At 37.5% G+C, this 25109-nt stretch overlaps 1 protein-coding gene across 12 annotated transcripts in view; it reads right to left on the bottom strand.

Annotated features, from left to right (window-relative positions):
• Positions 1–25109, bottom strand: part of LOC5567679 — a 49518-nt gene that overhangs the window by 10723 nt on the left and 13686 nt on the right. For 5 of the 12 annotated variants that reach the window (XM_021854776.1, XM_021854778.1, XM_021854781.1 and 2 more), the window contains exon 1: positions 21686–22036. The exons of 4 other annotated variants lie outside the window; for them this stretch is intronic. The gene's annotated coding sequence lies outside the window, so the exon portion shown is untranslated. 3 more of the 12 variants (XM_021854779.1, XM_021854782.1, XM_021854787.1) reach the window with 2 other exon arrangements.

Below are 25109 nucleotides of genomic sequence, written 5' to 3'. Positions count from 1 at the left end.
TGAGTGTTGGAGAATCCACTTGGAATTATTCTAAGGAATTTTCTAAGAGCATCCTTTGAAAAAAACACACTGGAAGCATTTCTGGGAGAATTGATAGTAAAATCTCGAGAAGAAATTCTGAAGAGATCCCTGTAGGAGTACCTGAAAGTATTCCTGATGAATTCTCTTGAGAAAACACTATGATAATTCCTAAAGCTTTTCCTGGAACAATCTGAGTAAAAAATTTAAATAATCTGATGAATAGTCGTAATAGTCCTAATAAGTAGTTAATTAGTACAGATCTTCGATTACTTAACTAAGCAATCGCCCAATAGTATCTGCTAGAGAGGAAGTGTTAGACTGCCACTGCCGACTTAACTAGAACATGACAAATATCCAGCGTGCTGGCTCATTTGTGTGTAATGATTGTGATTCCGTTTATGGAACTTCGTATCATTCCTCGAATATTCCCTGAAAGATTTTTTGGAGTAGTTCCTGCAAGGAATCGTAGATAAATTGAAGATATTTATAAGAAAATGCCGATAAAAATTGAGTTTTTTTTATGGGGTGTTCTTGAAAACATCCTTAAAAGAATTTCTCCAAACACTCTGAATAAACCTTTGCGAATTTTCTTGGAAAAATCTCTACTTCTCTTCTAGACTAGCAGTCGCTGGAAGTATTAGTGGGAAAATATCTTGCGGGAATGCTAGGATAAAATCTGTAAAAAATCTCATAGTAATACTATGGAAGTTATCGGTAGTAAAGTGCTAAAGGATTCCCTGGAGCAAATTCTAGCGAATTCCTCAAAGCATCTGTTGAAAATTCGCTGGGATAATTTCTGAGAGAATTGTCAGAGAAAACTTTAGAAGGAATCTCTCGAGACACATATGAAAGAAAGAATAAGAAATCTCACTAGAAATTCCTGAAGAACATGTGAAATAGTCGTATGAGAGTCTTCGAAGATTTCTCTGCAGCTTCACGAATGTTGGACCACTGCAATCAGAATAAGCAAAAAGTAAATTTAGAGACCATTTTGATCTGGAGACCTTCCATTAACACCACAGACGCTTCAGGGACTTAAAAAGACACTACACGTTAATACTTCCAGTGGGCTGTTTGCCCTTTGAAGGAAGCACCACACTAGACAACCGACTAGCATGCAACGCACAGTGGCACAGTCGGAAAACATTCCTCTCGAAAAGTTTTCGGCCTGAAGTGGGAATCGAACCCACACTCCTTAGCACGATGCGGCTAAATGCCTCGGTGACACTAACCACACGGCTACGAAGCCCCACTGAAATCGAATGATAAACTTTCTTGCGAACATTTTTATCGAAAGAAAACAAAATCTTCCGAGCGCGTGCACGTCAATTTCAATCAGAGATGTAGAGTACTCACATCGCCCATTTATGCAAATCATTTCTAAAGCACTGAAATCGCCATCACCACGCTACAGCCGGCTATTTCTGATACGCACACAAACGTATCCTACGTAAGCAGCATTGAAATGTCTTTCCTTCGGCGGGGCTTCGTTGCTGGCAAGCAACAGTAGTAGGATTGCACAGAAAGAGAAACCCACCCGAAGATAGAGAAGCCCAAAAGGCAAGTCTGCGTCTGGTAAGTAATGCGGAATGCGAAAACCACATGATGCGAGATAGTACCATGTTGAATGCAAACGAATAGGAAAATTTTACGACCAGTCAAGTGGTTCATGTTGAGGGGATTCGCCCATAATTGCAAACATTCGCCGGTATCTAGTGGTGATACATAAATGAGGTCCGACCTAGGTTTGGCCGAAAGGTATAGGGTAGAAGCACCTATTTCGGCTATGGCGCCAGTTATAGCTATTCATCTTCTTCTACTTTGGCATTAGTAAGAACTGAGGTAGAGCCTGCTTCTCAGTTAAGTATCCAATGAGCACGTCCACAGTTATAAACTGGGAGCTTTCTTTGCCAAAGTTGCTATTTTCGCATTCGTATATCGTATGGCAGTTACGATGATAGTCTATGCCTAGGGAAGTCAAGGAAATTTCCATTAGGAATTATTCTGGACCAACCGGGATTCGAACCCAGACACCATCAGTATGGCTTTGCTTTGTAGGCGCGGGCACTAACCACTCGGCTAAAGAAGGCTCCTAATTATAGCTAGTAGGGTCCTAAAATTATTATTACTATTTGACGTTCTTAGCTTAGCTTAGCTTAGCTTAGACTGACTACACATATCAATGGTTGCCATTCCGTGATTGACCGAGGTCAGTGAAAATGCACAAAGAATCAACTAGAAGATCGGCTGGGATTGGCCATAAGCTTCTTCAGTGTGCATAATTCAGTGGCTCTATTTATACATGGTCAATAACGGCGCCGGCCACGTCCTTGCAGTCAGGTGGGATTGTGGGAAGGAATGTTAGTGTGTAACCTTTGCTATTTGGAGACCGTGTTTGCCTCTGCATCTCCACAAAGGTTACTGGGAGGGATGTTTGTTAATGGGGAGGATCGTTGGGTCACAGGATTCACTTTGATAAGCGATTAGACCATGATATATAATTATTTGTGAGCTATAAATATGCTTATATGTAAATATAATATTTTCATTTGGTATGAACAATATCTATGTAGAAAAAAATTATGCCGACACTTGAGGTGACAAACCTTTCAATGTTTGTTGAATAAAGTGAACCTTTCGCAAGTCTACACTCGTAGTGTCGAACCATTCAAAGTTTTTATTTTTTAATTACAAAAATAAAAGTAAAAGGAAAAAGGTGTTTTGAGAAAAAAAAATTGGACGTAAATAATTTATGAATTAGAGTTTATGTCGACACTCACAGTGACGAACCTTTCATAGTTTGTTGAAAAATCATATTTACGTCTCACCGTTGTAACGATCAAAGGTGCAATCATACATATTTTATAGATTAGAAATAGTAGCATGAAACGAGCTCACCAATTGATCCGTCATCCTTGAGCAGCAACAATCCACTTTCAGCTTCACTCGTTTGCTCGGCTATATAAAAACACACAGAGAAAATGGGCGCGCGACCCGAGAAGGAAAACAACTGACGACTGCTTGGACTTTCTTGACGCTTTGCCCAGAAGCAAGCGTCAACGTCGAAAGATCAAAAAGAACTTATCGATCACGCCACTTTTTCACTTTCACTCGACCGACGCGCGACATGTTTAATCCTGCCCTTATCGCCGGCCCCCGCAGGAGCAAACGTCAAGGTCGAAGGATCAAACACAACTCCTTGCTTGGGCTCTCCAAAACACTGCCCAGCAAAACTCGCGAAACGAAAAACAACTCCCGGCGTCCCGAAAACAAAGCGTCTTGCTTGGGCTCTCCGAAACACTCCATACAATGATGATAAATAGTTCCAAAACATGAACAATCTAGTCAATCTGATTCAAGAAACTTTATAGGAATATGAGAAATCTATTTCGAGACTTTTTTCCATCTTTTGTATGGAGAGGAATCACTTTGCGGTGTGCTACACACGGAAAATCAATTCGTTGAGGAGAAATCGTTGCGTTGCGAAATAAATATTACTAAAGTAATAATTACTACATTGTTAGTAAACCTAACATAAATGTCTATCTATTATTACTATTTGACGTTCATGGCATAAACTCAGAAAACAAAACAATCTGTTTTTTTTTACTTCAAGCAATACAAAACAAACACGTGTATCTGACGTAAGCTTAAGCGATTAGTATAAAATATATATAGGGCTTCATGACCCTATTTGATTATACGCCGTTTTACACAGCAAATTTGCATGAAATATTTCGTGTTTAGTAGAACATGTTAACATGTTACAGCTTAGTTTTAAAATAGTTTAAACAACATAGTTTTAAAATAGTTTAAAAATATTTTCGTTTTGACTGTCCAAAACCGATGCTTCTACCCTACGTAGAACTGCAACAGTATGTTATCGTAGCCCCGTCATGGACCTCAACGGCGCAACTCGCGGCCTAGGGAATTCGCCCTATCCGGTCGAGTTCAAACGGTTGGAGAAAAAAACCAAGAAAATTGAAGAGCCAACGCAATTAGCAGATTATACGTCACGGTGTTTGCTTTCCACCGAGTTGTCGAGGTGGTTAGCTTGCAAGGGCTATAAAAACAGTTTCAAATTCAATTAGCACACTTGAGTCCACTACCGCTTAAAGTGTGCTGTGCTCTTACTTATTGCCAGTAATTTATGGTTGTCATTGCGATATGTACTTGTTTGGCGATGAGGCGAATCATAGCAGTTGTAAAGTGGCAGTATTTGAAGCCTGTTGTATGATAACACGTGATGCAACCATTCGAACAATTGGAAAATCTTCCATAACTATCAAATGTATGTGTTGATTAGGGCGGTTCAAATAAAAAGATTTAAAACTCAATCTTGCATACCTTTATTACCTTACGATAAAAAACGAAAATTCTTATAAAAGCATCTCTTGGAAAAATCGCTGGACGAGTTTCCGGAGAAATCCCTGAAGGAGTTCCTAAAGGTGCTCCAGAATAAATTTCTGTACAAATCTTAAGAAGAATTTTGCTCCACGATTCAATGAGAGCAGCATAATGAAAAAAAAAAAAAGTTTGGAGACCATTTTGGTTTAAATAGACAAAATCTTCCATCGAACATAGACTCTTCTTAGAGACTTGCATGAAAAAAGATCAAGTCTCTAAACAGAGACTTGCTACCAGTTCTGGACTTATTAATGACAAGACTAGAACAATAAGCTACTCAAGAAGAAAGAAAGCAAGAAGCTGTCGACATTTGCAGTTCTTTCATAAAACCACTTTGCACGTAAAGAATCCCTCTAATGGTCATTCACAAAAGCAGCACAGCGCTTACCACAAAAATAGATTTCCACTGCTATAGTCGGCTGTGTTCACTACTATAACGATCAGGAAGAGCGTAACTTCGAATGTTTCCTCCCGGCAGCAATCCCCATTGGCTTCGCCACGCCTGATGGCGCAGTTGTCGTAGATGCACTCACAAAGAAAGCGAAGAGAATTGCGCAAAGTGGGAAAAGTAAGTTGGCTCCGGTTGTTGGTAACCTTCTTTGCCCACTCTAGCGTAATACTTGGAAAGGACATAACTGCAAAATGGAATAAAACTCGATTTTTTATTCCTACATACGCCTTAAGGCCGCACGGGACGTCATCATAATCACCCTATTCATTTGAAGAAGCAAATCCCAAGAACCACTCCATATATCGATGCGAAAATGTATCACTATGATTCTATATATGTAGTGCACAACCCAATAAATTTTCAGCTTAATCGGTTCACTAAAACTCGAGATTTGCTTTAACAAAGTTTTGATGATAATTGTTAGAGTGAGACGAAAGATAGGGAAAATAACACGGTCTCCCGTGTCCCCTTAAACGAGAGGTTACAACGCTTTCTATATATTATTAATACGCATTTTCTGGCCAGCTACAACATGGGGTTAAACAAGTACAAAAATATTATTAATCACCAACTCTGTCATTTCTACATCCCAGTGGCTTCATTGATATAATTCAATTTGTTATCCGTCTAAGTTAAATAAGCCCAAACCCAACAAAGCTTCAAAATGAATATTCTTTAAAATATTGGTAACATCCTATGAGAGCACAAATCAAATTGATTCACCAATAATTTTATGAATTCAAAGGTCAGTTGCATTTGCCTAGCTCAACGCCCAGAATTATGGGAAGCACGAGAAAGCTATTCCCCGGTCGATGGTTGGCGAAGTTGGCGTAAAAATAAAAGAACGATACCTACTCGTGGAATGCAAAAAAAAAGAAGAGGGACGCATCGACGTACAGGGAATTGAACACGCGAGAACAGAGGGACGCACAGCACAGAACGGCCCCAAAAAGTTTATGCAATCGAGAAACACGGATCACGCCAGTTTTCTCTGCACCGTGTTCGGAAGCGGTTGAATTTTAGATGGAATTTAATGTGCATGGTTCGGGAATTTTAAGGTTTTTGTTTTATGAAAATCTCGCGTAACTTTTCAAAAGGACCGGAGCAATTCTCGCTGAAACCAGGCCGCCATCGGCACCCATCTTTAGAACTCCAATTTTATGTCACTGACCGCTTGTTTTTGATAAAACTTAAGGGTGGTCCTATCTGTTTTTTCAAATTGGTGGACCCCTCGTACGCCAGCTAGCTAAACAGTTTGCGAAAAAGCCCATTTTTTGATAAATATAGGGTATTTCTTCACGGGATATGTCTCATATTTCGCTTGGAACACGTAACAAACTTAGTGGCATCGTATAGAGAAAGGATATAGCTTTCATTTAAAGTTAAAAACATTTTGGCAGCCATTTTGAATTTGCCCGCCATCTTGAATTTTGTTAGAAAAATCGTTTTTTCACCATTAGCGCAACGCTCGTTTTGAATTCTGAGATCACCATCAGAAAGCTGAGGAAAAATTGCGTAAGATAGGCTACAGAAACTAGGTGAGCAATGGTATTTACCCTATGAAATGAACGATTATCTAAATCATGTTCTACGATTTTGACGTATATGATGAGTGCAATCAATGAAAGCATTATTGTTTGTACAACAAAGAAACAAGTTTTCAATCGTTGGTGTTTTATTCGAGTCAAGTGAAGAATAAGAATATTATTTTGAGTGAAATAATCTGGCGGCCATCTTGGATTTTGACGCCATCTTGGTTTTAAGTAGTAGAATGAGTTTTCACCTTATTAGCACTCATCATGTTGAATTTTAATGCTACCGTTACACTTACTCTTCTTCTTGTTCTTTTTTTTCCTGACATTACGTCCCTACTGGAACAGAGCCAGCACCTCAGCTTAACTAGCTTCAAAAACAAATTATCAAACAATTTTTTCAACGCTTATTTGCTATCTGAATGATTATTCTGCATATCTTCGATTTGAAAAACAGCATTAATTCTTTCATATATTTGATCTAAAACCTATGATCGAAATGAACAATAAGTTGAACAGCTGAGATTAGATAAGAAATAAAGAATCTGATGGGTTTTTTAACGGAACCCTTATAATTAAATTAATTGACATGGTAAAAATCATTCAACTGCTAAAAACTAAGATAGCGTCTGAATCCAAGATGGCCACCATGTTTCCCAACCTCAAGATGATACACCAGCGTTTCGGCGTTAAGTCCACATTAGAACAAAGCCTGATTCTCATCTTTCAATTTCGCTATTTTTCACATGTATGTTGGGCGGTAGTAAAAACTATACTATATGGTTCAGAAAATCAAGGATTTTTTTTGCTTAAAAATTTAAGATTTCTATTCTTAATTAATGCACTTTTGGCAATGTTTTACGTTAAAACTACAGATATTACCACAAAACCTACTAATGTCCAAACGCGCAATTTATAAACTTCTTTCAATGACAAAAATGCATATGGTAAAAAAATGTTTGTTTATTTCAATCAATGTTTTGGGACGGTATTTATTCAATAAATTTATTTATTCATTATTACTGAATTAAAAAAAAGATTTGTCGAAGAATTATTCTGACATTATAAATCGCATTATAAAAGAAAATTCCTATATCATAACCTGTATTTATAACTAATAAGGCTGAGTATCAGACTCGGTTCCGGTAGGGACGTAACGTCAGAAAAATAAAAGTAATAAGAAAAAGAGTATACGTAACCTTGTTTTATTGGTAGCCTCTGAATTCAACATGCTACATGTGCTATCAATGTGAAAAATTCATTCTACTAACTAAAACCAAGATGGCGTCAAAATCCAAGATGGCCGCTAGATTTTTTCACTCAAAATAATACTCTTATTCTTCACTCGACTCGAATAAAACACCAACGATTGAAAACTTGTTTCTTTGTTGTACAAAAAATAATGTTTTCATTGATTGCACTCGCCGTATACGTCAAAATCGCAGAACATGATTTAGAAAATCGTTCATTTCATAGGGTAAATACCACTGCTCACCTAGTTTCTGTAGCCTATCTTACGCAATTTTTCCTCAGCTTTCTAATGGTGATCTCAGAATTCAAAACGAGCGGTGCGCTAATGGTGAAAAAACGATTTTTCTAACAAAATTCAAGATGGCGGCCAAATTCAAAATGGTCGCCAATTTTTTTTAACTTTAAATGAAAGCTATATTGCTGTTTGCGTTTGACGTGCAAATCCTGTCTAACTGAGCTTCAAATGTGGTAACACAAAGTAACCAATGGATACTTAGCAACCATGATGCATATCACCGCCAACCTAGCAAAGAAAATCAAATTTTGACTTCGCCTTCCTTGTTGAAAATCTTACCGCATTTGGTGTTCCCGCATTTGATATTTGCATTTCAAACGCACACAGCAATATCCTTTCTATATACGATGCCACTAAGTTTGCTATGTGTTCCAAGCGAAATATGAGACATATCACGTGAAGAAATACCCTATATCAGTGATCCTCAGCCTCACTGATCAGGTGGGCCACTTCAATGTTTTCAAAACATGTCGCGGGCCGCAAGTTATGTGAAGATTCATTTTAACGGCTTTATTTGGAATTGCTAATATTCCTTTGAGGTATTCCCCTAAGTAAAACACTCTACAAGTATGGGAAAAGTTTACAGACATATAGTGAAAAGCCTAATAAAATTTTTGGAGGTATAATTTAAGAAGCTTGACAAAAGCCCGAATTAAGCATGACATAATTTATGTACCATCTCCTGTCTATGAACACATTGATGAGATCTATGAGATCTTCAAAGCTCTTTTGAAGAGAACACCAAGATAAGCAGTAAGCATTAAGATTTCCACACATCTGATCTTAAAGATTGATTTAACTTGAAAAGTCTTTTATTGTTTTGAACAATAAAAGCAAAAAACTAGTATACCTGATTTCTGAGGTAAGGTTTTTCTAACAAGACTAGAACACATTGCATCGCTATAAAAGCTCAATGTTTAAGTAACTGCGAAGCGACGACAATTTTAGGAGGTTGAGAGGCACTTCGCCAACTGAAGCTCAACTCAACTCAAAACTGGAAGATTAGAGGAACATTGGGATCTCACACAGAATTCGAGCTGTTTCCTAGCTGATGAACAGACCTGGTGTAGTGGTTAGAACACTCGCCTCTCACGCCGAGGACCTGGGATCGAATCCCATCCCCGACATAGTCACTTATGACGTAAAAAGTTATAGTGACGACTTCCTTCGGAAGGGAAGTAAAGCCGTTGGTCCCGAGATGAACTAGCCCAGGGCTAAAAATCTCGTTAATAAAGTCAAACCAACCAACCAATTCCTGATAGTTATTCCATTGTCTGTTGTTACAAAAGAACAAAAGAACTTAAACTGTGTTATCAATAATTCAAATCTTTTTTCAAATTCCGTACGCGGGCCGCACAAAACCTTCTCGAGGGCCGCATGCGGCCCGCGGGCCGCAGTTTGGTGACCACTGCCCTATATTTATCAAAAAATGGGCTTTTTCGCAAACTGTTTAGCTAGCTGGCGTACGAGGGGTCCACCAATTTGAGAAAACAAAAACGACCACCCTTAAGTTTTATCGAAAACTAGCGATCAGTGACATAAAATTGGAATTCTAAAGATGGGTCAAAATTCAAGTAGGTTTGATTTTTTTCGTTCTTCAAGGACGTGAATGTTTCAAATTAGCTAAATCTGAAACATTTGGTGATTTTCATTTTCACTGCGACGATATATTTGTATTGAGTTTGTATTCTTTTGACAGATACGCGTATTTCGACCACAACTGTAAGGCCGTCTTCAGTGGCGTGTACTACGTCTAGTCGAGTCTAGTACACGACGCTGAAGACGGCCTTACAGTTGAGGTCGAAATACGCGTATCTGTCAAAGGATACAAACTCTAGTGGAATTAAATGGTATAGTACTAAATTCGTTTTTTTTTCATCTACTTATAGGTATTCTACTAAACAGCTCGAAGATTTATTATACTAATTATTGTTTAAATAGACGTTATTAATCAAAATTAAAATATATCTTTCTTGTTGTTGCACAGGTGGTTGGTTTGGGCACGCGACGCCTCTGGATTTTGGTATATAGATTTCCGAGAATCCAGAAGCTGTTCCCAGCAAATCATTTACAGTCAGTCATAGGATAGTCTGGCATACGATAGACTGGCATGTCTAGTTGGACCTTCGGGAAACGTTCCCTACGAAAAACTTTTCACATTTGGAACGGGACCCGAGTCTACATTTCTTAAGATGACACGAGAGACCGTGCTATTCTCTTTATCTTTTGTCTCTTTCTGACAATTATCATCAAAAGTTTGCAGAATCAAATCTAGAGTTTTAGTGGACCGATGAAGCTGAAAATTCATTAGGTTGTGCACTATATAATCACAGACAAAATATGATTGTAATGATACATTTTCAAATCGATACATGAAGTGGTACTTGAGATTTGCTATATCAAAAGGATAGGGAGAATACGGGCCCTATTTTATAAGTCGAGTCGACCAAAAACGACTCGACTGGACTCACTGTCTATAAAAATTTTTGCTCGACTCGGCTCTGTCACTCGAGTTTATCGACATTTGTCACTCTATGTGACTGGATTACTATGAAAGTCGACGGGTGACATCTGAAATATGCATGCTTACTTTGATCGACAATGACCATCAGTGGTGCAAAATGGTGCACAGAGTCTGTTCATGCACTACAGAAAAATGCTACCGCATCGGTGGTTCCTTTTGTGCGATTGCGTTCTTGCTTTCTTTGCTCACGATCGCCCAAACAAAAATACTGTAGAGGGCATCGCATCATTTTGTTTTAGGACCCTATTTTATAAGTCGAGTCGATCAAAATGACTCGACTGGAGTCACTGTCGACCAAAAAATTTGCTCGACACGGCTCTTTCACTCGAGTTTTTCGACTAGACTGTTGTCACTCTATGTGGCTTTTCTGCCGGGCAGTGCATCGAGAAAGTCCGAGAAGTCGTCAGCAGTGATGGAAAGTGGCGAACGCTTCATCTGAACTGGAACAAAAACAAAACCAAACGCTCCCGAGCGTCAGAGCGCTGGCTTACTCGCATCTGTCGACTCTCGAGTAACTGAAGCTAAAAGTGATTCGCGAACGTGTTCGGAGCTGCTCAGAGTCATATTGTGCTTTTGGGAAAAAAGCTGCTTACCCTCCGAGATTTATGGTTTTCAAGGGCTTTTGACTACAAACGAGTAGTTCACTGTCGATATGATGGTTATACAATTAATTTGTCTGTCAAAACCATAATAAATCACACCTTGCTCGGTTACTCGCGAGTAAACGCTCGCGAGCTTGTTGCTACTTCTTTTGACATGTTCTCCCGAGCGGACGGGTGCGGGCTTACTCACACCTAGCCAGATCCCGAGTCTGTGATGTTTGTTATGCGTTGGTATACACTCGTGAGCTGCTTCGTGATGCGAACTTTTCCAGCACTGGTCGTCAGTGTTTTCCCTCTCGGGTGACGCGTTCTTTTCTGCCGGGCAGTGCGTCGAGAAAGCCCGAGAAATCGTCATTATTTTTCCCTCTCGGGTGACGCGTTCTTTTCTGCCGGGCAGTGCGTCGAGAAAGTCCGAACAGTGCATCGAGAAAGTCCGAGAAGTCGTCAGTTTTTTTTCCTCTCCGGTGACGCGTTCTTTTCTGAGTGCTTTTATATGGCCGAGCACACGAGTGAAGATGAAAGTGGATTGTGGCTGCTCAATCAAGGATGAAGGATCAATCGGTGAGCTCGTTTCATGCTTTTTTTTCAAGTCTATAAAATATGTGTGACCGCACATTTAATCGTTACATAAATATGATTTTTCTACAAACTATGAATGGTTCGTCACATTAAGTGTCGGCATAAACTCTAATTCATAACTTTATTGTTTTATATTTTTTATATAAAATCACTCACTCCTTTATTTTTATACATAAAAAAATGCTTTGAATGGTTTGGTCTGTGCTAGAAGTGTAGACTTGCAAAACGTTCATTTTATTCAAAAAACTTTGAATGGTTCGCCCCTGTAAGTGTCGGCATAAGAATATTATGTGATGGTCTAGCCAATCGATATTTTTTTTTTTCAAATTGGGTAAAATATCCTGTAGGAATGTTGCTTTTAGCTATTTGTTCAACAAACTTTGAATGGTTCGTCACTTCAAGTAACGGCATTATTTTCTCATACTTGAAAATTTTTCATGTCAATCGAAAATTTTATATTTCTAAGTATGTTTATATCTCACAAATAATCGTTTATCATGGTCTAATCGCTTATCAAAGTGAATCCTGTGACCCAACGATCCTCCCCATTAACAAACATCCCTCCCAGTAACCTTTGCGGAGATGCAGAGGCAAACACGGTCTCCAAATAGCAAAGGTTACACACTAAGGTCCCCCAATCCCACCTGACTGCAAGGACGTGGCCGGCGCCGTTATTGACCCTGTATAAATAGAGGCACTGAATTATGCACACTGAAGAAGATTATGGCCAATCCCAGCCGAACTTCTAGTTGATTCTTTGTGCATTTTCACTGACTTCGGTCAATCACGGAATAGCAACCATTGATATGTGTAGTCAGTCTAAGCTAAGCTAAGCTAAGCTAGACTGTTGTCACTCTATGTGACTAGATTACTATAGTGGTTTCTGCGCTCGTGTACATACACGTTACATGTCACCAACACTACTTCAAGAATGCTGGTTGAAAATATAAACAAAGATCAGCTGTTCCCAGCAAAATCAAACGGCAATATTTTCCACCAGCAAATTTACGCATGTGTTCGTGCCACCGCTCGGCGAGAGCTCAATGGAAGTCGTCGGTGACATCTGAAATAGGCATGCTTACTTTGATCGACAGTGATTACAGTCGAGTCACACGAATCTGCTCGATTTACAAAATATACCCCTTAACATGCACTCACGCATCCGATTCCCTGTGATATGTCTACAGTAGTAACATATATTGGCCAATTTTCTCAATGCTGTCGTATTTTAGTTTGTAATCTATCTATTATAATCATAATCCATACAATATGTAGAAAAATAGAGACCTGTTCTGTTGGAGAATAAAATATAGTGAACATATTTTTATGTAAATGTTCACGATTAGCAGACCCACCAATGAAATCGCATTGATATTGACATTTACTTTTTTGTTTACGTGTTTTTAATGAAACCGCAAGCGACAAGTAGCATTTTCAGCTTACTGAATTTTCTGCATGACCACATTTGCGCTTTTGAAAATGCAATTATTATTTATCTTTATTTAAGTGGCTTTTCGCTCATGGCGAGTTCGCTACTCAAAATAGAAAATTCAAGTTGAAAGCAAGGCAGTCATCGTGACAGCCATTTTTGAATAAAAACAGGCCCCTGACTGATGGTTCACAATACTTATCACAAAACCACGAAGTCGACATCTTAATCTGATTTAAAATTATCCTTGATTTATGACGAGAAGCAATCTACAAAAGTCGATGATCTTCATAGAATCCAACTTGAGACGGAGACCCGACAAAAGCATTTGCACTGAAAACGCTCGCTATTTTTATTCAACATACGAAATACTTGAACTTGATAGAATCTTGCAGTTCAGCAACTTGATCAAATATTCTTAAGCTACACGTTTTACTTTCCGTAGATAAGCGATATTGTAAGGCCTTATCAACTTATCAATAATGGACTCCTAAGATGCATCTAGAGTTTCCAAATTTCCCGGGATTTGACTTCTCGGGAAACGGGAAATAAATTTGCCATCCCGGGAAATTCCCAAAACCATGAAAATAAAGCAAATTCAAAGGAATTTTTGTTTTTAAATTATGTGTTTCATGTATATTTATTTTAAACCAGTTAATTTGAATGGTTATTTCTCATTTTTTGTGAGTAAAATATTCATGTTTCTATAAAAATCTGTTGGTTTTGTTCTAAAAGCTAAGCTTTGAAACAAGAAAGTTTATAACATTGAACAAAAGTCCATGTGGAGCTCATTATTAACAAATCGTTTGAAGTTCAAATAATGTTTACCAACATTGAATCAATCTTCTCAAGTACTAGAACAAACACCAACTAGAGGCTTAAGTTGAAAATTATGACTGTTACTTCCATGAAAACTTTAAAGGCTTCTCAATTCATGGCTTCTCAATTCTCGCGAAATCCTTAATTTTGTACAGCCCTTTTTTTAGAAAAATATATCGTCAAAAAGATATTCATTTTACAAACAATATGAGAGTACGTAAAACAACAAATTAACATGGAAATATAACTAGATTTGTGTTTTGCCTACGCCGTGACCCAGTGCTTCTATAGGATCATAAATGTGAAGTAGTACTACAATAGGCACATGTGTTCCTATAGTGACACAAGCGATATTAAATACAAAAATATGAAGTTGCGTAGTTTTCACACTTTTTCCGTAAAACCAAGATGAAAAGCTTTCAGATTACTTAAAAATAATGCCGTTTTTATAAGAATATTTGTTATTAGCTATGTAACTATTGGTACTTTACCTCAGAAACCTTCTGGGCTTTGTCCCACAATCCATCAGGGTTTCATCTCAGAATCCTTCTGGACTTCGTCTCAGAATCCTTCTGGACTTCGTCTTAGAATCCTTCTGAACTTCGTCTCAGAATCCTCCTGGGCTTCGTCCCAAAATTCTTCTGAACTTTGCCTTAGAAACCTTCTGGGGTTTGTACCATTATCCTTCAGGGCTTCATCTCAGAATCCTTCTGAACTTCGTCTCAGAATTCTTTTGGACCTCGTCCCAGAATCATTGTGGACTTCGTTTCAGAATCCTTCTGGACTTCGTCTAATGACATTTCTTTTCAACTGCGTAGGGGGAGATCCCCCAGTACCGGACACTTAAGCCACTAAATTCATAATTCGAAAAATATTGATTTTATGGGCTCGTGTTACCCATTTATTGTAAATATCATTTTTATAGTGTACAAAAATAAATTTGAAAATATAAATATAAATTTTGACACTTCATTTTGATGATGAAATTTAGTACCAAATTGATCGATCTTGAAAGGTGGCACCCAATACCGGACACGATCTGGAAATGCCTCGAATTCTGTAAATTTGAACATCATTGAATGTGTACACTGTACAGTACAGGAATAGTATATAATTACCAATTCAATGCATTTGCAACATTTACAAAAATAATTTGAGTTTTTCTTAGTTTACAGGATGCCTATCAAAAACCTCTTTCATATACGATGAAAAAATAGCACATTTTACTATGTTACTCTGAATGTTCATTCTTTTTAATTTTATTGCATGTTTGATACCATGATCGACGGAAACCATGAAAAATGAAAGCATTTTGAGACACTGATGCAATAATAACGAAGATATCATATAACAAATCAAGCTGTCCGAAACTGAGGGACAGGAGGTGCCTGACCAAAATTGTGGTTTGTCCATATTTAGTTCAATTATGGTACAAAATACATTCATACTATCAAATTAGGATTATGTTCGATCATGCTTGCGGGATCCAAAGCATTATTCCATATTCAAAATAATTACTAAATAGGCTCAAAATTAAGGGGATACGTCAATATTTTGAAGATTTTCAAACTTTTCTACTTTTTTAAAAAGGCATGCATATTTCAAGGATGTGTTATTCTACGCAAACATCAGTCTACATAATAGCTTTCTTTTCTACTAATACACCATCTTGATTGGACCATGATTTCTCAATGTTTCGACTTTGTCCGGTATTGTGTGCTGTCCGGCACTGGGGGACCTCCCCCTACTGCGATCAAAGAAAAATGCTTTTTTTGACCATCTAGCAAGAAATTTCTCTCACGCATTGTGATAGGCGATTACTTTTCCTTTTAGGTGCATAGTTCCCATAACCCTTCATTTTTTTCTTCTAAGAAATGAAGTGTTCGCTAAAGTAAATAAGTTTAAGGTGAAAATTAAAATAAAACAGTTACATATGTAGAAGCATCTTTTTTAATTTTCAGTCGATTAGTCAACTAATAACATAGTAGATTTTATAAATAAATGAATGTTTTCAAGAATACCTGGATTTATTGTGGTATGAATATTAAGCAATTAAAGAAAATTTTGAAAACCTGTTGTAAGTTTAATTTGAGTCAAAAAAGTTGGAGAAAAGTTCAAGTTATCAATTTCAGTAAGAGGAAAAAATCAAATAAATATTTCGAAGCATTGCTAACCATTGAGCAAAGAAAAACCGATGACCATCTAAAGTTTCCGTTTTTTCCCGTTTTTTCCGGTTCGGTGGCCACCCTGATAATTGTTTGTTTTAAGGTGATTATAAAACGAAGCCAAACTTTGAATTTTTAAGAGCACAAGACTGGAGAATCTGTCAACAGTTAACGATGAAAATCAATCAAATTGCTTGCTTGCTGGTGGTGACAAATGGGATAAATTTTCACGGCGAAGCGCTGTTTGGTTCTCGAATCTTGTGCTCTTGAAAATTTGAGGTGTGGCTTCGTTCTATAATCACCTTAAGGGACTGTTTCGTTGCAGAAAACAACGAATGATTTCGGAGTTCAAACGAACGATTTCGTTATATTTTTACCCAAAATCGAGCGAGATTTGCGATTAAGGCCTAACTGACAAATCAATAATAATGAGAAGATAACAGACATGACTACAGACCACGGCTTTTATATATCCCTTTCGGGACGAACCAGCACAATTGTGCTGTTCGGCATCCATGACATTGAATGATTCTTTTAGCCAATAAATCATTGTTTTACTGAACTTTTTTGATTTCAATTATTGAATTATCATTGATACTTGTAATTAAGCACAACAGCTTTTGTTTACATCGTGTTTACAAAACACCAGCTCAGGGTAAACAAAATGTAAACAAACACCGTAAGAATTGAAAAAGTTTTATCTGTCGCAACTTTTAAACTATTCGTTTTCTCTAGATATGCACAGGTACGAATCGAGAGTGAAAGAGTCATTCTTTGAAAGGGTGAAGACCAAATGAGAATTGATTCACACAGCAAAGATTTCTGGAGGGACAAAGTGGGACCAGCACAATTGTGCTGGTGCCGGCCCTTACCCGGTCGATGTTCGTTGTGGACTACCAATTTTCATTTTCAGTATTTTGATCAAGTTAAGTGACTGAATCTGGTTCTAATGTCCACAATAGTGCATAATATTTTATCATAACATGAATGAGTGATTACATACGAATCATAAAAATGATGTACCGTACAAAAACTATGTAACAGATAACTATGTAACAGGTAACTCATAGCTTTGGTTAAAAACCTTTTATTTTTTATAAGTCCGTATTTGAAATAGATTGGGAGTCACATTTTATGTTTTAAATCTCCTATAGAAAAGTTTAAGAAACAGTATAATTTTTGGGGAACGTTCAAAAATTACGTTAATCATTTAGAGGAGCGGGGGTGTACGAAAGTGTGACAGTGCATGTACTAAGGACTTGGAAAAAAGCGTGATAGTGAGCATAGGAAGGATTTAGATAGACTTAAAAGCAGTGGACATTATATTTGAATGTCCCCTTGCTTTGATAATTTGTCAATACCATTTTGACGCAATAATCCATTTTGTTGTTCTACAATGCATGCTGGTTCAATATCTGCTATAATTTTTATGAAGTTGGACAACTGGAGCTGAAAACCTTTACTTACTATTTGCTTCTGAACTCCTTTAAATGGCATACTATTGCTGTATGCAGCCCATGTTAGTCTTCTTCTTCTTGGCATTACGTCCTCACTGGGACAGAGCCTGCTTCTCAGCTTAGTGTTCAATGAGCACTTCCATAGTTATTACTTGAGCGCTTTCATTGCCAAAGTTGCCATTTTCACATTCATATATCATGTGGCAAGTACGATACTTTATGCCCAGAGAAGACAAGGAACTTTCAATTACGAAAAGATCCTGGACCGTCCGAGAATCGAACCCAGACACCTTCAGCATGGCTTTGCTTTGCAGCCATGAACTCTAACTACTCGGCTAAGGAAGGCTCCTGCTGGTATTACTCGCAAAAATGTTGTGTATGATGTTGATGTACGAAATGCGCTATTAACTGGAAAACTTTAATCTTTTGCAGTACATACTATAAAATACTCTAGTAAACTATTAAGCAATGTATGAAGTTCTGGAGTCTAGATTATCCGCTCATATAAAATAATATCGTTTCGTTCCTTTTACCTTAAACAATATATTGTCCAAATCTTGAATTTTGAGACTTAGATAAGCTGATATATCATAAATTAAAATTTGGACTCCATTGCCGTGCGTATAGTGTTGCAAAGTAACTAGCTATATCGATCAAAGAAGTATAGGTTCAATTCCCGCTGCAGTATTTTTTTCGTAAGAAACGTATTGCGATTGTGCCATTTGGCGTTGCATGCTAGTCCGTTGATTTGTGTGATGCTCCCTTCAAAGGCCATAATCGTACATAATGCTTTCCAGGAAATTTTCTACAGTAGGATTAACAGCTAAAAGTGTCCATGCAATCGAAACGAAAGAGAAAACAAAACTTACAAGTATGGTCGAGCTTTTCATCGAAACTTACAAGTATGGTGGAGACAATTTCATAAATCAAATTCATGCTTTTATATGGTTATTGACCTGATTTTGACAATCCTTTTTAAACAGGTTTTTAAATTCCCTGTAATATGTAAGCTATCCGTCAAAGTTCTTTCAGTCCTACACACTACTAAAAACTAATATTACAATGACGTAAATTCCATTTTAAGCAAATATACTCGATGTAAAAAATAAAATAAAGTAAATTTGATATTGGGAGCCAGATAGCCATAACGGTAAACGCGCAGATACTCAGCAAGATCATGCCAGCCGGTCGAGGATCTTTTCGTAGAGGAAATTTTCTCGACTTCTCTCAGCGTAGAGTATACACATGCTAAATTGGTCGATTGACAAAGAGAGATGTCAGTTAATAACTGTGGAAGTGCTCATGAGAAGTTGAGCTTCTGTAAAATCATAAAAAAGATGAAGAAATTTGATGGTAATTATTTGCACTTAAAAATGCGTCATTCTTGTTAATTATTGTCTAAGCTAACGATCCCATATGACGTAAATTTACATGAATTTTAAGAGAAGCTGCTTACGCAGACTGGATATATTGACGTTTCCATTTTAGTTTTAGGAATAAAATGAATGATTCCATTTATTTAAAATAAATCTGTTCCTTGTTACCAACCTTTACAAAAACATCGTTTAAGTATCATTTGAAGGAGGGCTATGTGATTTCAAAAGTGATAGGTAAAGTGAGCGATAGAGGGCGTCTCTAAAAAATATCTTAATTTTCGAGTCTAATACACGACTCTAAAAATGGCCTTATAGTGGAGGTCGAATTATGCGTATCTGGCAAAGGATAAAAACTCTAGAAGAATTAAGTGGTATAGTACTAAATTTGGTTTTCATTTATTTATTGGTATTCCACTAAACAATTTGAAGGTTTATAATTATTTTCAATTTTGATTTTTATTCCATAATTATTTTTGAGAAATTTTATACAATCAATATAGTTTTTGAGGATATAAACAAACATAGCTAAACCGAGACGGTTTGATTGAGACAATTAGTTTTCAAGTTATTTACACACGTACCCATTTTTATATAACGTGGACTTGTTCTTGAATAATCTCGATAAACGTCATCGTCACTTTATGCTTTGAATCTTAGAGATAATATGGAGTACTTTTATCTCTCATACATTGTTTTCGTTCCATTTATTAAAAAGTATCATAAAAATTAAAGTATTTTTTTTTTAATTTTAATGTACATAAAACAATTATTTCTGAATTTTTGGGTCACCCTATCCCACGAAAGAGCACCCTAATGACAAAATAAAAAAATACGGGTCAAAATTTTTTTAAAAAGGCATGACTGGGACAATTAAAAAAAAATATAAAAAAAAATAATTTTTTTTCGAACATCGACCGCCTTGGGGACGGACCAGCACAATTGTGCTGGTCTGAATTTGACCCTAAAAAGTTCATGGAGTGATATAATAGCCAAAACAAAGAATGTTTTGTTCTACGAGATGATCAGTTTATAAGGTAAATTTTGAAATAATCGCTTAAATATGGTCCGTCCCGAAAGGGATATAGTAATACCGTTACATCAGCAACTTCCGTGCTCTACTTTTTCCTCTCTCCTTTTAAATGTCCATAGATACGCTCTAGATTGCTGATAGCACAGACAATAGCCAATGGAAAAATAAATAAAGCAAGAAACTTAGTGTCAAACCTCTGTCCCTGGATCCGAATAGGAATCTTCTAATGAAATCTCAAGTATATCTGAAGATAAACCACTTAAGAAAAAGAGTAGTTCTACTAGTATCGTACAATGGATACTTCAACCAAAAAAAAAAAACGAAAACAAACAACTGTAGAGTCCAATAGAAATCAATGTAAAATTTTGTCAGGAATTCTCAGTGGTTTTCACCGCAATCCCCTTGAACATCAGTTCAGTTTCCAGCTGTGATCTCGCAATGAATCTACTGACGATTTGACATGATATTTGCAAGGAATCCGTTGCGAAATTCAGAAACAATCTCCAAGAAAATCTAGCGTAGAATCGAATAGCAACCCAATAAATTTCAGCTTCTTTGGTTCACTAACACTCGAGATTTACTTCCACAAAATTTTGATGATAATTGTAAGAGTGAGACGAAAGATAGGGAAAATAACACGGTCTCCTGTGTCAACTTAATTCTTGCTCTCCCATAACTCCAAAGGAACTTTTGAGCCCTGAGGAAGTGCTAGAAGATGTTCTATTATGATTATTAACGATTGAAGAAAATAAAGGAACAACTTTTCTTGGTGTAGAACCTTTAATGAGATTATGAAGAATCCATGGTGATTTCATAAATTTCTTCATTTGGCAAAATCCTTGGAAAAATGTTGGGAGTAACTCGGGATTAAATTGAAAAAAAAAAGACGATGCTGAGTAAAACTGCACGAAGTGATTTCAGAAATACGTACTCCAATCATTCGGGATGATAAAATATTAGCTTTATTTGCAATTATTTTGAAACTTATCTGTCTAATAAGACATCTATATCGAAACAGCATCGAGAAAGATCAAAATTTATTGAGTCATTATCTTTGCGAAGCCAAAATATCGTCCAGTGTGGTCTGTCTGAACACCGATCGCTAATAGCCGTTCTGGTATTCTGGTATAATTCCTCTAAGCACCGCGAGTTTCTACACTAAATGGAGAATGGAGGTAAGAAAAAAATGTAGGCCCCTGCATGTACTCCAGAAAAAATCACCCGTGACACCACTGAAAGGAAGTGAAATATTTCCTCGAGTCTGAAAATTCCTGAATGAATCTTTGGAGCCTCTAAAATTTACATCATTGCAAGGATAAGAAAAAATAAAGGTAAATTAAGAGACATTCTATAAACATATATGTTTAAAGACTTCCATTAAAATAGTAATGAAATTTGTAAAACAAAAAGAGACTTGCTACCAGTCTTGCTTTAGACATAATTAAGTTAGGGGTCACATATTTCAAAACGTATCAGCAAAACAAATTGTATTTCGTCATTCTTTTAATCTTTAATTGAGCATCTATATTATCCCACGCAAACCAGTTACAGATTTGGTTGCGTAGCAAAGAACATTTGAATTTAAGGTCAGAATGCTGATATTACTGAGCCATGAATTATAAATCTCTCCCATTAACCACTTACAAAAGAACACTAAATTTCAACACTCTAGCATAATGAAAGTAATTAACAGAAGAATCGAGCTTACATGAGTCATATGGAAACAATGAAAATATTGTTGACCTACCAGATCAGCAGACAAGTTTGTATACTACGTATCGCCCATATCGCTTGCAGCATATGCTTACTCATGGAATCAGGGCATCAAACTTAACACCACAAGCGTCTATAAAACATCCAAGATCAAACTCAATCAATCGACGATTGTCCACCATACCAGCATAATCTTTTCCGATCGGAACACTCGTAATTCACCATTAAAATCCCATGCTGGCGATGATTCACTCCGTCCTGTTTTCATGCACCAATCAAACACCAAACGGCTCAAGTATGCAAAAGAATAACCACTACCATATACCAGCAGAGCTATAGATAGGTGTACATACTATATACATCGGTAGCTCTATACATCACACATTTATGCAACGATAACACACCTTAGAAGCAAAAATCTTCACATCGAAAACTGTTAATCCGCCAGGCAACGTGCATATTGAATTTTTATCACGATCATCCAACCCCTACGCCTTTTCCGTAATCTCCGCAGCTTATCGCACTTTCACGTTATCACTTTGATAGTTTTTATCAGCACCCAACAGTTTGCCTCTTCTGGCTTCCCCCTCTTCACTCAGCACTGTCTGAATTATTGGTCTTCTTGTTTCTTCGCAGTGTTTTCTCCGTCGTAAAACTTGACCTCTCTGGCTGGACACGCTTCACTTCACGATTACTAACTGCCTGATCAGATCAGTGGTCATGCTTCTTCCAGGCAGTGGGTAGATGTACAAAGAATAATTCAAGCAACGTGTTCTTTCTTCGCTTCACAGCCACGAGTCCAATGTCTTCTGCACCTTCCGTTTGATGCGGACCCTATGAGTTCGCTCCGTAGTAGATGCTTCCGATTCTCTGTTCTGAGCTCTTCAACAACGCCTTGCCTGATGATACGTACGGTACCTTCTGCTTACTACACAACAGGCAGACGTAAAGCAAACGAGGAAACACGAGCACTATCAACCGTCCACGAATGATGATGACGACGAACGCTTTTGATGATAGTGCTCGCTCACACTCGGTCGGTTTGCTCTCTTGCTCCTATGCTCAGAGTCTTATGTAGTTGTGAGAGCATCACGTGCAGTTTGCTATTTTTTGCAAATGTTTATGTGTGTGGCTGCCAGTGCTGCCAGATTATTTCAAAATATATCGGTTGTTTTTGCTATGTTTCTCGCAAAATTTAGGGTTTTAATGCTAGTAATGGACCCCTTAGTAACTGAAATTCATTCGCGACGCTTTTCCGCAATGATATCTCGGACGGATATACGTTTTGTGGAGTCTAACAACAAGTTCAATGTCTTTACTTCATAGTACGCCTATTAAGCATACAAAATCATTCGATTTTTCCAGCGAAATATACATTTGGAAAACTGTTGTCCGAATGTCTCCATTTGATTCCCATGTAATCCGGCTCGCTGCCGACGTGCCTATTATGGATTCACCTGGAAATGCGTATTATGGACTCTCTTGTGTGGTTTCATTTACAAAACTGTTCAAATATTCGTATTTATGCGCCTCAAACCAAATATTTTGCCTGAAACTGCTGACTTACAATGCAATCAAAGTTCCCCCGGTGGATTTTCATAGGAATAAGGGGCGGTCCATTAATTACGTAAGGGTTTATGGGGGGAGGGGGGGTCTGAGATTTCTTACGTGCCATACAAATTATTTTTAATTTTCATACCAAAAATCTTACCATGGGGGGAGGGGGGGTTGAAAAATCCCGAAAAATGTCTTACGTAATAAATGGACAGCCCCTAAGGTTGGCTTGTGTTATTTTTTTTATGTTTTTCTGAAGGGGGTCCATAATACGCAAAGGGTCCATAACCGTCATCGACTCCCTATATTCTCGCCTTAAAAGCCATTGGTAACCGAGTGTGTAGCTTGTTGTTCTGAACAAACGTCTGGCTTAAAAACAGCGAGCTACACAAAGCGACGAAAATGAAAAATAAAATAAACGACACGTAAATTTACGTAGGAACTTCCGCATTATGGAACATATCATGCTTAACGATCAACGCTCCGTCATCGCAATCATCGTCATCATCAAAACTTCAAAACCAGTTTTTCTATTCAAAACTAAAAATTATTCGATTAAAATTTGTTCACTGTGTTTCGGTTGGAGAATAGAATATAGTGAACAAATTTTGAAAATTCCGCTTTTGAAAATTCCAAACTGCTTTTGAAAATTCCGAAATCAATGACGGATCCTGCCCCCTTAACTTGTGATCTCGCCCTAAAAGCCATTGATAACCGAGTGTTTGGCTCCTTGATTCTAAACATATGAAAGGACCAACATAAAAACTAACACCACTGGGAGATAGAGGAGGCTCTTCTCTTCATCGTAGCATTGTTGAATAACGTGTGAACTCATTCGTTTGCTTGGTAACAACAAGCTACACACTTGGTTACCAATGGCTTTTAGGGCGGGATCTTAAGTTTAGCGAAATATGACAAAGTGGTTTTTGATAGGATTCTGCAGATTTCAACTGAGGTTCAAAACGAAAGACATTATTGATAACAAAAATATGAATTCTGCCTGTTGCGATGGTTCTACCACAAGCAATGCACCGTGTTTCACAGCAGATCAAAAACACCTTATTTTTTACCGATCAGCTTGAACTACAAGTATTTTTATTTATTAAATTATAATCAATGTAATGCTATTTTCACTTACAATTAACAGTGCTCCTTTACGCCTATTTATTTGGTTTCAAACCTCTATTTATTTCAATAGCTTGTGAGTTCAATATAGCTTCCTCCAACAATTTCTATACATTCTCTCAATCTGAAGAGCCAAACAACGTTAACTGTTGTCTAGGGTAGCCAGCTATGCATTTCGCGCCAACACTCCCCCCCGTAATACTTCATGATTCATTAAGTTTTACTATCAATCTAAGCGCGTCTGCATTTGCATATTACTGGTAACCCTGTCAAACTCTAACCTGATGTAGTAATGGGTGATGAATTAACTTGCATCTGTCTATGCCACACTCATTTGCATTTCGGCAAACTCTAGTAGCGTGTCGACCTAAACAACAACGGCATAGTTTTAATTCTCCAACCAATCTCCAACGCTGGCTCACTTCAAAAGATTTAAATTGGGCACAATCTTCTGCGAAATGGGCCTGTCTTTTGCAAATTAAACAACGTGATTGATCCATCACAAACGATCGATTTCCTATTCCATGATCAGGGCTCGAGTGTCTAAAGCGAGAAGTTTTCTCCTCTATTCCGGTGTGGGTAAGTTCGCAAGCAGCTTCAACACGCTCATTCATGAACTCATGAAGCGTTTCGAGTGACGACGGTGAATGCTCTCTTTTATAACGTGCCCATTCCAGCTTCATTTCCCCTGGAAGCTTCGATTCAAGTTCTGCCAATAATGTTGGATTTCGTAAGTGTACTGTTTGATCCATTGCCACCAGATGATCGAAAAGATTTTG

This window comes from Aedes aegypti, chromosome 3 (assembly GCF_002204515.2).
Source record: "Aedes aegypti strain LVP_AGWG chromosome 3, AaegL5.0 Primary Assembly, whole genome shotgun sequence".
NCBI lineage: Eukaryota > Metazoa > Arthropoda > Insecta > Diptera > Culicidae > Aedes > Aedes aegypti.
Note: the sequence above shows the minus strand (reverse complement) of the source record. Positions and strands in the feature narration are given on the sequence as shown.